Raw genomic sequence first — 11,033 nt, 5'->3', positions numbered from 1 at the left:
TTTCAAAAGGAAAGAGACTTATCTAATCCAAATTTACATTTTGTGGTTATTTTAAATTTTAAATATTTGCTGCGTGGGAAAAGGTTGAGTGTAAAATCTTTAATTAGAGCAGATGAATGCTCTATTCTTCCAAAACTGTGATAAAATCAATCAGGAGAAGTCATGGGTGACTTTTGGAGTTTGCATCATAAATGACAAATCAGCTACACAGAAAATCCAAAAGATTCTTTAGGCTCAACTTGTATTTTATCTGAATTACTAATTAAAACCAGACAGAATGCTTATATTTGTGTGATGATGCATGAAAAATGAAGATAAGTAATTTTGTATTTGTCTTTTAAGAGCAAATACACCATTATAAGAAAAAAGCATAGATTAGCATCATCTTGGCATATACCAAAAATGATCCTATTTATATGAAAGAACTGTAATTGCACAAGATGTACAGAGCATTAGTTTGGCAAGAAGATCAATCCTGTACTGTGGTGTATGACTGTGACTCAAATTTCCTTATTCTTTCCATAGTTTTATAGTCACTCTATCAGCTACATTCTTTTCTAAAATACTTGCTTATTTGTTCAACACCTTTTCAATACTCCCAAGAAATTAGCAGCAGCCGCAGCAAAAAGCTCACTTCTGGAAGAATTATTAACTAGTTAAGAGTTAGCTGATGAAAAAAACGACAGCAGGAGTGATAGTCTTGCTTATAGTGAGGCTTTAAAAAAAAGAATTTATTTATTCATTTGACAGGTAGAGAGCAAGAGAGAGCACACACAGGCAGAGTGGCAGGCAGAGGGAGAGGGAGAAGCAGGCTCCTTGCCAAGCAGAGAGCCCAACATGGAGCTCATTTCCAGGACCCTGGGATCATGACCTAAGCCAAAGGGAGATGCTTAACTGACTGAGCCACCAGGTGCCATAGTGAGGCTTTTAAAGTTTCAAGAAAATAAACAGTCCTAATCTGCTAGATTTAGTGTAAATTTCTGATTATCATATACACATATTTCTGACTGTTAAGGAGATAGTACACTTTCCTACATACCCTGTGTGGAGACAGACCTTATAGTTAGAAGACTCAGGTGATATAAATTGGTATAAGACTTGGAACTCTCCAACCACATTTTAAGAGTAGATGAAGAATAATAGAACTAGCTTTGTAACATAAGGGCTAACTGAATAATTCAGAATTCTATAGAAAGAAAAAATTATAATAAAGTGCTTTTGCCTGTATTGTGATATAGGTACACAATAACAGAATAAAGACTGTTCAAACTAAAGTCATCAAGGAGAATTAAAAAATGGCACAAAGACAAATAAATAACATAGAGAATTAAGAAAGTCAACTTTTAGAAGGGAGAGACTTTCCTCAGCTGTTGCTAAGGTACTTGGACCTTCTAAGGAAGCTAAGGCCATGGTGTAGTGAGGCCCTCACTTCATCCTATACCAGCATCCATTGCCAGCATCACCCACCTAGCACTTGCTTGCACAATGGCCTCCATCTCATAGCTCACCTGCATCTACTTGGCCCTCACCCTGCATGATGATGAGGTGATGGTCAGGAGGGATAAAGTGAATGCCTTCATTAAATCACCTGGTGTAAATGTTGACCCTTTCTGGCTGGGCTCGTTGGGAAAGTCCCTGGCCAATGTCAACATTGGGAGCCTCATCTGCAGTGCTAGGGCTGGTTGATCTGCCCCAGTAGCTGGCACTACAACCAACAGAAAATCCTGTTCCCTCCACCACTGCTGCCCCAGCTGAGGAGAAGACAGTGGAAGCAAAGAAAGAAGAATATCAGAAATCTGACGATGACATGGACTTTGGTCTTTTTGACCACACTTCTTTTGTAACCTGTTCAATTAAAAGCTGAACTCTTGAAAAAAAAAAAAAAGTAGAAGTGGTAGAAACAGAATTTACAAGAGACAAAAGAAAAATAAGTTCTTCATATAAGAAGAAAATTATGTGGTAACGAATGAATAGGAAATATTAGAATAGCATGTAACATTGAAAATATGGGGGTTTAAATACTACATTAGGGCCACAGGTAGAAATTTTGATCTTTTGAGCAAAAATAAATAATATGAAGCTTTTAGAAGGAACATCGTGTATCTGCATCCTCATCACAGATCCATATTGGGAAGGGATTTGCAAATGTAGACTATGAGTTGGAAAGAAGGCAAGATTATAAAGCAGAAACTTTTGTCATAACCTAAGAAATGACTGGTAATAGATAATGCTAGAATAAGTTATAACAATAGAAATAATAGTGAATGCTGTGTTACAGAAAGCATTCAAGCAGCACTTAAATGACTATGTATAGGGGTATCATAGAAAGTGAAAAATTAGAATGAGTAAATTACTTAGGCTTCATTTTAAATCCAAGGTTTTATTTTTCTCATGTTAATTTCCCTTGTTTATATTGCTTTTCCTGACCCTATTCCACTTAGTTATAAAAATCTCATTTATTTCTCTTTGTTGTAAATATCAATTGCAAAATCTATCACTACACCTGTTTACTACTGCATGTTACTTACTGCAGTAAAAATTATGACTAAGGAAATATAAAAAGTGAAAAACATCTTTTCAGGAGATAATATCTCATTAAATATGCAACTTGTCTCAAAAATTTCATGCTATTATAATTTTTCATATTACAGAATTAAAATACATTCTTGGTAGAAAAGTTTAGAATTCAAACAAAATATAAATCATCCTGTGGGCTAAGAAAGAAAAACTTTTTAAAAAACTCTTCTTCTTTCCTCCCCTTTCACTTTTTGGAACAGAGCATTAATATTATAAACTATATAGTCTGGAATGCTGTTAGTGCATATTTTTAGTGGTCAGAATCACTGTATTTTTAGAAAGTTAAACACATCTTCCATCATGTGAGGACACAGTGAGAGGATAGGTGTGAGCAAGGAAATAGTCCCTCACCAGATACCAAATCTGCCAGCACTTTGATCTTAGACTTCCCAGCCACCAGAATTGTGAGAAAATGACAAAATGGAAAAACTCATGGAAAAGAGAACAAGAGGCAGTACTGACTATCAGGGACCTAATCAGTATGGATGTAAATAAGATGTTGGAACTAGAGTTTAGAATAATGATTATAAAGCTACTAGTTAGACTTGAAAAAAGTATAGAAGACAATAGAGAATCCTTTTATTGATCTGTCTCCATTCCTGATATTTCCCAACATTTCTTTTCCCTTCCTTTATATTCCCTTTCACTATTATTCATATTCCCCAAATAAATGAGAACATACACTGTTTGTCCTTCTTAGAAACAAAAGAACTAAAATCTAATCAAGTCAAAATAAAAAAAAGATATTAATGAGTTGTAATAAAAAAATGGAGCTCTAACGCTAGGATAAATGAACCAGAAGAGAAAATTAGTGATATAGAAGACAAAATGATGGAGAACAAAGAAGCTAAGGAAAAAAGAGATAAAGAACTACTAGATCATGAGGGGAGAATTTGAGAGATAAGTGATACCATAATGCAAAACAATATTAAAAATAATAGGGATCCCAGAAGAAGAGGAAAGGGGGGCAGAAGGTATATTGGAGCAAATTATAGCTGAGAACTTCCCTAATCTGGACAAGAAAACAAGTATTCATGTCCAGGAGGAACAGAAACCCCCCCTCAAAATCAATAAAAATAGGTCAACAACCTGACATATAATAGTGAAGCTTGCACATTTCAGAGACAAAGAGAAAAATCCTGAAAGCAGCTCAGAACAAGCAGTCCTTAACCTACAAGGGTAAGAACATTAGACTGGCAGCACACCTATCTACAAAGACCTAGCAGGCTAAAAAGGACTGGCATGAAATATTCAGGGTGCTAAATGAGAAGAATATGCAGCCAAGAATACTTTATCCAGCAAGGCTGTCGTTCAGAATTAAAGGAGAGATAAAGAGCTTCCAGGACAAAAAGAAACCAAAAGAATTTGGGATCACTAAATCAGCACTGCAAGAAAAATTAAAGGGGATCCTTTAAGAAAAGAGAGAGCCCAAAAGAAACATAGACAAGAAAGGAACAGAGACAATATATAGAAACAGTGAGTTTACAGGTTTTTTTTTTTTTGAGTTTACAGGTTATACAATAGTACTAAATTCATATCTTTCAATAGTTATTCTGAATCTAAATGGACTAAAGGTCCCAAATCAAAAGGTATAGGGTATCAGATTGGATAAGAAAGCGAGACCTATTGATATGCTGTTTGCAAGAGACTCATTTTAGACTCAAAGACAACTCTAGATTGAAAATGAGGGGGTGGAAAGCTATGTCATGCTAATGGACATCAAAAGAAAGCTGAGATAGCAGTCCTTATGTCAGACAAATTATATTTTAAACCAATGACTGTAATAAGAGATGAGGAAGGGCACCATATCATAATTAAAGAGTCTATGCAACAAAAAGATATAACAATTGTAAATATTTATGCTTCTAACATGGGACCAGCCAATTATATAAACCAATAACAAAAGTAAAGAAACACATTGATAATAATGCAATAATCATGGGGGACTTGAATACCCCACTCACAGCAATGTACAGATGATCTAAGCAGAATTTCAATAAGGAAACAGAGGTTTTGAATGACATACTGGGCCAGATAGACTTCACAGATATATTGAAAGCATTCCATCCTAAAGCAACAGAATACACATTCTTCTTGAGTGCACATGGAACATGCTTCAGAATAGATCACATACTGGTTCACAAATCAGGTCTCAACTGGCACCAAAAGATTGAGATTATTCCCTGCTTTGAATAATTTTCAGACCACAATACTTTGAACTTGAACTCAATCACAAGAGAAAATTTGGAAAGAACGCAAATATATAGAGGCTAAAGAACATCCTACTAAAGAATGAATAGATCAGCGAGGAAATTAAAGAATAATTTTAAAAATTCATGGAAACAAATGAATATGAAAACACAACTTTTCAAAACTTTTGGAATGTAGCAAAGGCAGTCCTAAGAGGGAGGCATATAGCAATACAAGCCTTTCTCAAGAAACAAGAAAGATCTCAAATACACAAACTAACCTTATACCTGAAGGAACTAGAGGAAGAACAATAAACAAAGCCTAAACCCAGCAGGAAAAAAGAATTAATAAAGACTGGAGCAGAAATCAATGAAATAGAAACTAAAAGAACAGAACAAATCAACAAGACTAGGAGCTGGTTCATTGAAAGAATAATATTAATAAGCCCCTGGCCAGACTTATCAAAAAGAAAATATAAAGGGTCCAACTAAGTAAAATCATGAATGAAAGAGGAGAGAACACAACCAACACCCAAGAAATACAATTATAAGAATATATTATAAGTAACTATGTGACAACAAATTAGGCAGTCTGGAAGAAATGGATGCATTTCTAGAACCGTATAAACTACCCAAACTGAAACAGGAAGAGATAGACCTGAACTGACCTATAACCAACAAGGAAATTGGAGAAGTCATCAAAAATCTCTCAACAAACGAGAGTCCAGCGCTAGATAGCTTCCCAGGTGAATCCTACCCAACACTTAAATAATTAATACCTATTCTTCTGAAGCTGTTTCAAAAAAATAGAAATGGAAGGGAAAGTTCCAAACTCTTTCTTTTTTTATTTAAGTTCAATTAGCCAACATATAGTACATCATTAGTGTCAGACGTAGAGTTCAATAATTCATCAGTCTTATAACATCCAGTGTTCTTCACATCTCATGCCCTCCTTAATTGGGCACATCACCCAATTACCCCATCACTCCACCCACCACCCCTCCAGCAAACCTCAGTTTCTTTCTTATAGTTAAGACTCTTTCCTAGTTTGTCTATGAGACCAGCATTACCTTGATACCAAAACCAGACAAATACCCTACCAAAGAGGAGAATTACAGACCAATATCCCTGATGAACATGGATGCCAAAATTCTCACCAGGACAACAGCCAATAGGATCCAACAGTACATTAAAAGGATTACTTACCACAACCAAGTGGGATTTATTTTGGGCTGCTAGACTGGTTCAACATCCACAAATAAGTGTGATCACTGCATTAATAAAAGAAAGGACAAACATATGATCCTCTCAACAGATGCAGAAAAAGCATTTGACAAAGTATAGCATCTTTTCTTGGTTAAAACTCTTCACAGTGTAGGGATAGAAGGAACATACCTCAATATCATAAAAGCCATCTACAAAAAGTCCATAGCAAGTATCATTCTCATTGGGGGAAAAACTGAGAGCTTTTCCCCTAAGGTAAGGAATACAACAGGGATATCTACTCTCACCACTGCTGTTTAACATAGCACTTGAAGTCTAAGCCTCAGCAATCAGACAACAAAAAGAAATAGAAAGCATCTGAATCAGCAAAGAAGACGTCAAACTTTCACTTGTCATAGATGACATGATAATCTATGTGAAAAATCCTAAGACTCCACTCCAAAATTGCTAGAACTCAGACAAGAATTCAGCAAAGTGGCAGGATATAAAATTAATGCACAGAAATCAGTTGCATTTCTATAGACAGAAATGAGACAGAAAAAAAGAGAAATTAAGGAATTGATCACATTTACATTTGCACCAAAACCAGAAGGTACCTAGGAATAAACCTAACCGAAGAGATAAAGGATCTGTACTCTAAAAATGACAGAACACTTAATGAGAGAAATTGAGGAAAACACAAAGAAGTGGAAAAACATTCCATGCTCATGTGTGGGAATAATAAATATTGTTAAAACATGTATGCTACCCAGAGCAATCTACACATGCAATGCATTCCCTATCAAAATACCATCAACATTTTTCACAGAGCTGGAATAATCCTAAAATTTGTATGGAACCAGAAAAGACCTTAAATAACCAGAGAAATATTGAAAAAGAAAAACCAAAGCTGGTGGCATCACAATGCGAGATGTTAGGCCCTATTACAAAGCTATAATCATCAAGACAGTACAGTACTGGCACAAAAAGAGACACATAGATCAACTCAGTGGTTAACTAATCTTCAGCAAAGCAGGAAAGAATATCCAATGGAAAAAGGACAGTCTCTTCAATAAACGGTGCTGGGAAAATTGGGCAGCAAATGTGTAGAAGAATGAAACTGGACCATTTTCTTACACCATACACAAAGATAAACTCAAAATGGATGAAAGACCTAAACGTGAGACAGGAATCCATCAAAAGTCTAGAGGAGAACGTAGGCAGCAACCTCTTCAACCTTGGCCACAGCAACTTCTTGCTAGATACATCTCCAAAGACAAGGGAAGCAAAGGCAAAAATGAACTATTGGGATTTCATCAAGATAAAACTCAATTGCACAGCAAAGGAAACACGACAAAACCAAAAGACAATCAACAGAATGAGAAAAGATATTCGCAAATATCTTATCAGATAAAGGGCTAGTATCCTAAATCATTAAAAAGCTTTTCAAACTCAACACCCAAATAATAAATAATCCAATCAAGAAATGGGCAGAAGTCATGAATGGACATTTCTCCAAAGAAGACATATAAATGGCCAACTGGCACATGAAAAAATGCTCCACATCACTTAGCATCAGGGAAATACAAATCAAAACCACAATGAAATACCACCTCATACCAGTCAGAATGGCTAAAATTAACAAGTCAGGAAATGACAGATTTTTGCAAGGATACAGAGAAAGGGAAACCCTTTTACACTATTGGTGGGAATGCATGCTGGTACAACCACTCTGAAAAACAGTATGGAGGTTCCTCAAAAAGTTGAAAATAGAGCTGCCCCATGACCCAGCAATTGCACTAGTAGGGATTTACCCCAAAGATATAAGTGTAGTGATCTGAAGGGCACCTGTACCACAGTATTTATTATAGCAGCAATGTCCACAATGGTCAAACTATGGAATGAGTCCAGATGTCCATCAACAGATGAATGGATAAAGAAGAGGGGTGTACATACACGATGAAATACTACTCAGCCGTCAAAAAAATGGAATATTGCCATTTTGAACAACATGGATGGACCTAGAAGGTATTACACTAAGCAAAATAGTCAATAAAAGAAAGACAATTATCATACAACTTCACTAATATGTGGAATTTTAAAAAAACAGGATCATAGGGGAAAGGAGGGAAAAATTGAACCTAGGCCTTTTATAAAACCAGCCTGTTCCCCTTTCTCTTTTGTTCTGCCACCAGTACCTAGAAGGTCCCAAGATGCTGGTTGGGCTTGGGAGTAGAAGGAAATGGGGGTTTGGTGGGCATTGGGTGTAGAAGTATTTTAGATTTCAGTCCTGGGGCACCAGTCCATTGGGATTTCAGATATACTTCCAGATAACAAATTTGTTCCTTGTAAGACTTGTGTAGAAGAATGGCTGAAATAAAAGTGGAAGTCCAGTTTTACTTGATTACCTGGTCACATATTTTCCACTAGCACCACACTTTCACTCTGACTCTTGTAATTCCCTCGACCCAGAGATAATCACTAGAGCACCATAAACATTCTGTCTTCCTTCTATGATTTGAGTCCAGGAAGTTATATTTTTAATGTAATATTCCAAAGTGTATATTTTCCATATTGTTAAGTATATTTTATAACATAATTTTAAAAGTTTCTTTGTATCTATATCTAATTATTGGACACATGAGGAGTGAACATTGTTAGTATCCACCCAAAGGCTACTCGCTCTCCTTTTCCTGACAATTTAACCTTGATTTTGTTTGGGTTTGTGTGTTTAGCTAGGAAATGATTAGATTATTCCAAATTAATAATGAAAATTCTGTCTCTTTTTCTGCGTACCCACTTTTCCAGCATCATTGCATCTAGAATTTGCCATGTGACCTACTTCTGGCAAACAAGTCAGTGCAAGTAGGCTGAGATAAGGAGACTTCTGGGAATATCGTCCCCTCCTCATGATAAATGGAAAGCTCCATTTACCATTTACTTCTTTTTCTCCAGGCATGTTGCTTGGATCTGTGGTCCTAACCTTATGGCCAAAAGTGAAAATAAGACTGAGATAATGCTATCAAATGAGGATGGCAGACAGGGATAGAAAGAGCCTTGTTCCTCAATAAGATCACAGAAACAAACTAGAAATAGACCATCTCCAGACTATGAATATGGTTTTCTGTATCTTGCAGCTAAATATAACTTATGATGTTTCAAATATTTGCCTTTTATAAGCAGAGAGCTTTGATGAACATTTACATACGTAATCTCCGATTATGCCTTCATAATGACTTCCTAAAGATAGAATTACTAATTCATAGAAGATGCAAAACACTAAAGCTTTTGATATATATTACCAATTGCTCTCAAGAAAGACCGTACAAACTGAGAATTCAATAAACATTATAGAAACTCTTTTAAAAATGAGATTGTACCCCCCTGCAAATGTCAAACTTCCTGAAAAAGAACATATATCTCTACAACTTCCTGGAAAGCCCAGAAAAATTCCAAAAGAAAACAGAGGGTCCATAAAGTCTGGGAAACATAATCAAATACGTATAATGCCATGAAGGATACCTTTAATCTGTAAATGCATATATACGTAAAGAAGTCATCTAAGCCTCTAGACTTATGGACACCAAATAGAACTATTAACTGACAATACTGTTGAGTTTTTTTTAATTCCAGTATAATTAATATACAGTGTTATATGAGTTTTAGTCCTCATCATTAAGTATATTCTTAATCCTCTTCATCTATTTCTCCTCTTTCCCCACTGGTCTCCCCTCTAGTAACCATTCGTTTGTTCTCTGTAATTAAGAGTCTGTTTTCTGGTTTGTCTTTTCTTTTCATTGTTCATTTGTTTTGTTTCTCAAATTCCACGTATGAATGAAATCGTGTGGTTATTGTCTTTCTCTGACTGATTGGTTTCACTTAACATTATACCCAGCAGATATAGCATGTGGTTGTGATAATGTTTCATTCTTTTTATGGATAAGTAATATTCCACTATATATACTTACCACATCTTCTTTATCCATTATTTAATTAATGGACACATGAATTGCTCCCATAATTTGGCTACGATAAATAATGCTGCTATAAATATAAGGATGCATATATCTTTTCAAATTAGTGTTTTTGTTTCTGGGGGTAAATACTCAATAGTGGAATTACTGGATCATATGGTAATTCTATTTTTAATTTTTAAGAAGCCTCCATACTGATTTCCACAGTGGATGCAACAGTTTTCATTCCCACCAACAGTGCAAAAGGGTTCCTTTTTTCCTTTTTCTCCCACTTCTTTGCCAACACCTGTTGTTTCCCTTGTTGTTAATTTAGCCATTATGACAAGTGTGAGGTGATATCCCATTGTAGTTCTGGTTTCCATTTGTTTGATGATTTTGAGCATCTTTGCATGTATCTGATAAGATATTTGCGAATATCTTTTCTCATTCTGTTGATTGTCTTTTGGTTTTGTCATGTTTCCTTTGCTGTGCAAAAGAGTTTTATCTTGATGAAATCCCAATAGTTCATTTTTGCCTTTGCTTCCCTTGTCTTTGGAGATGTATCTAGCAAGAAGTTGCTGTGGCCAAGGTTGAAGAGGTTGCTGCCTACGTTCTCCTCTAGACTTTTGATGGATTCCTGTCTCACGTTTAGGTCTTTCATCCATTTTGAGTTTATCTTTGTGTATGGTGTAAGAAAATGGTCCAGTTTCATTCTTCTACATATTTGCTGCCCAATTTTCCCAGCACCGTTTATTGAAGAGACTGTCCTTTTTCCATTGGATATTCTTTCCTGCTTTGCTGAAGATTAGTTAACCACTGAGTTGATCTATGTGTCTCTTTTTGTGCCAGTACTGTACTGTCTTGATGATTATAGCTTTGTAATAGGGCCTAACATCTCGCATTGTGATGCCACCAGCTTTGGTTTTTCTTTTTCAATATTTCTCTGGTTATTTAAGGTCTTTTCTGGTTCCATTCATACATCTTCTTTGGAGAAATGTCTGTTCATGTCTTCCTCCCATTTTTTATCAGATTACTTGTTTTTTAGTGTTGAGTTGTATAAGTTATTTACATATTTTGGGTATTAACCCTTTATGGGATATGTCATTCGCAA

The 11,033-nt window shown here is 35.6% G+C and overlaps 1 pseudogene; it reads left to right on the top strand.

Moving 5' to 3' along the window:
* The first annotated feature begins 1,485 nt into the window (after nt 1–1,485).
* Nucleotides 1,486–1,864, top strand: LOC121492531 (annotated as a pseudogene).
* The last annotated feature ends 9,169 nt before the right edge of the window (nt 1,865–11,033 follow it).

This window comes from Vulpes lagopus, chromosome 6 (genome assembly GCF_018345385.1).
Source record: "Vulpes lagopus strain Blue_001 chromosome 6, ASM1834538v1, whole genome shotgun sequence".
NCBI classification, from domain to species: Eukaryota; Metazoa; Chordata; class Mammalia; order Carnivora; family Canidae; genus Vulpes; species Vulpes lagopus.
The sequence above is the reverse complement of the archived record's forward strand: the minus strand, read 5'-3'. Positions and strand labels throughout refer to the sequence as shown.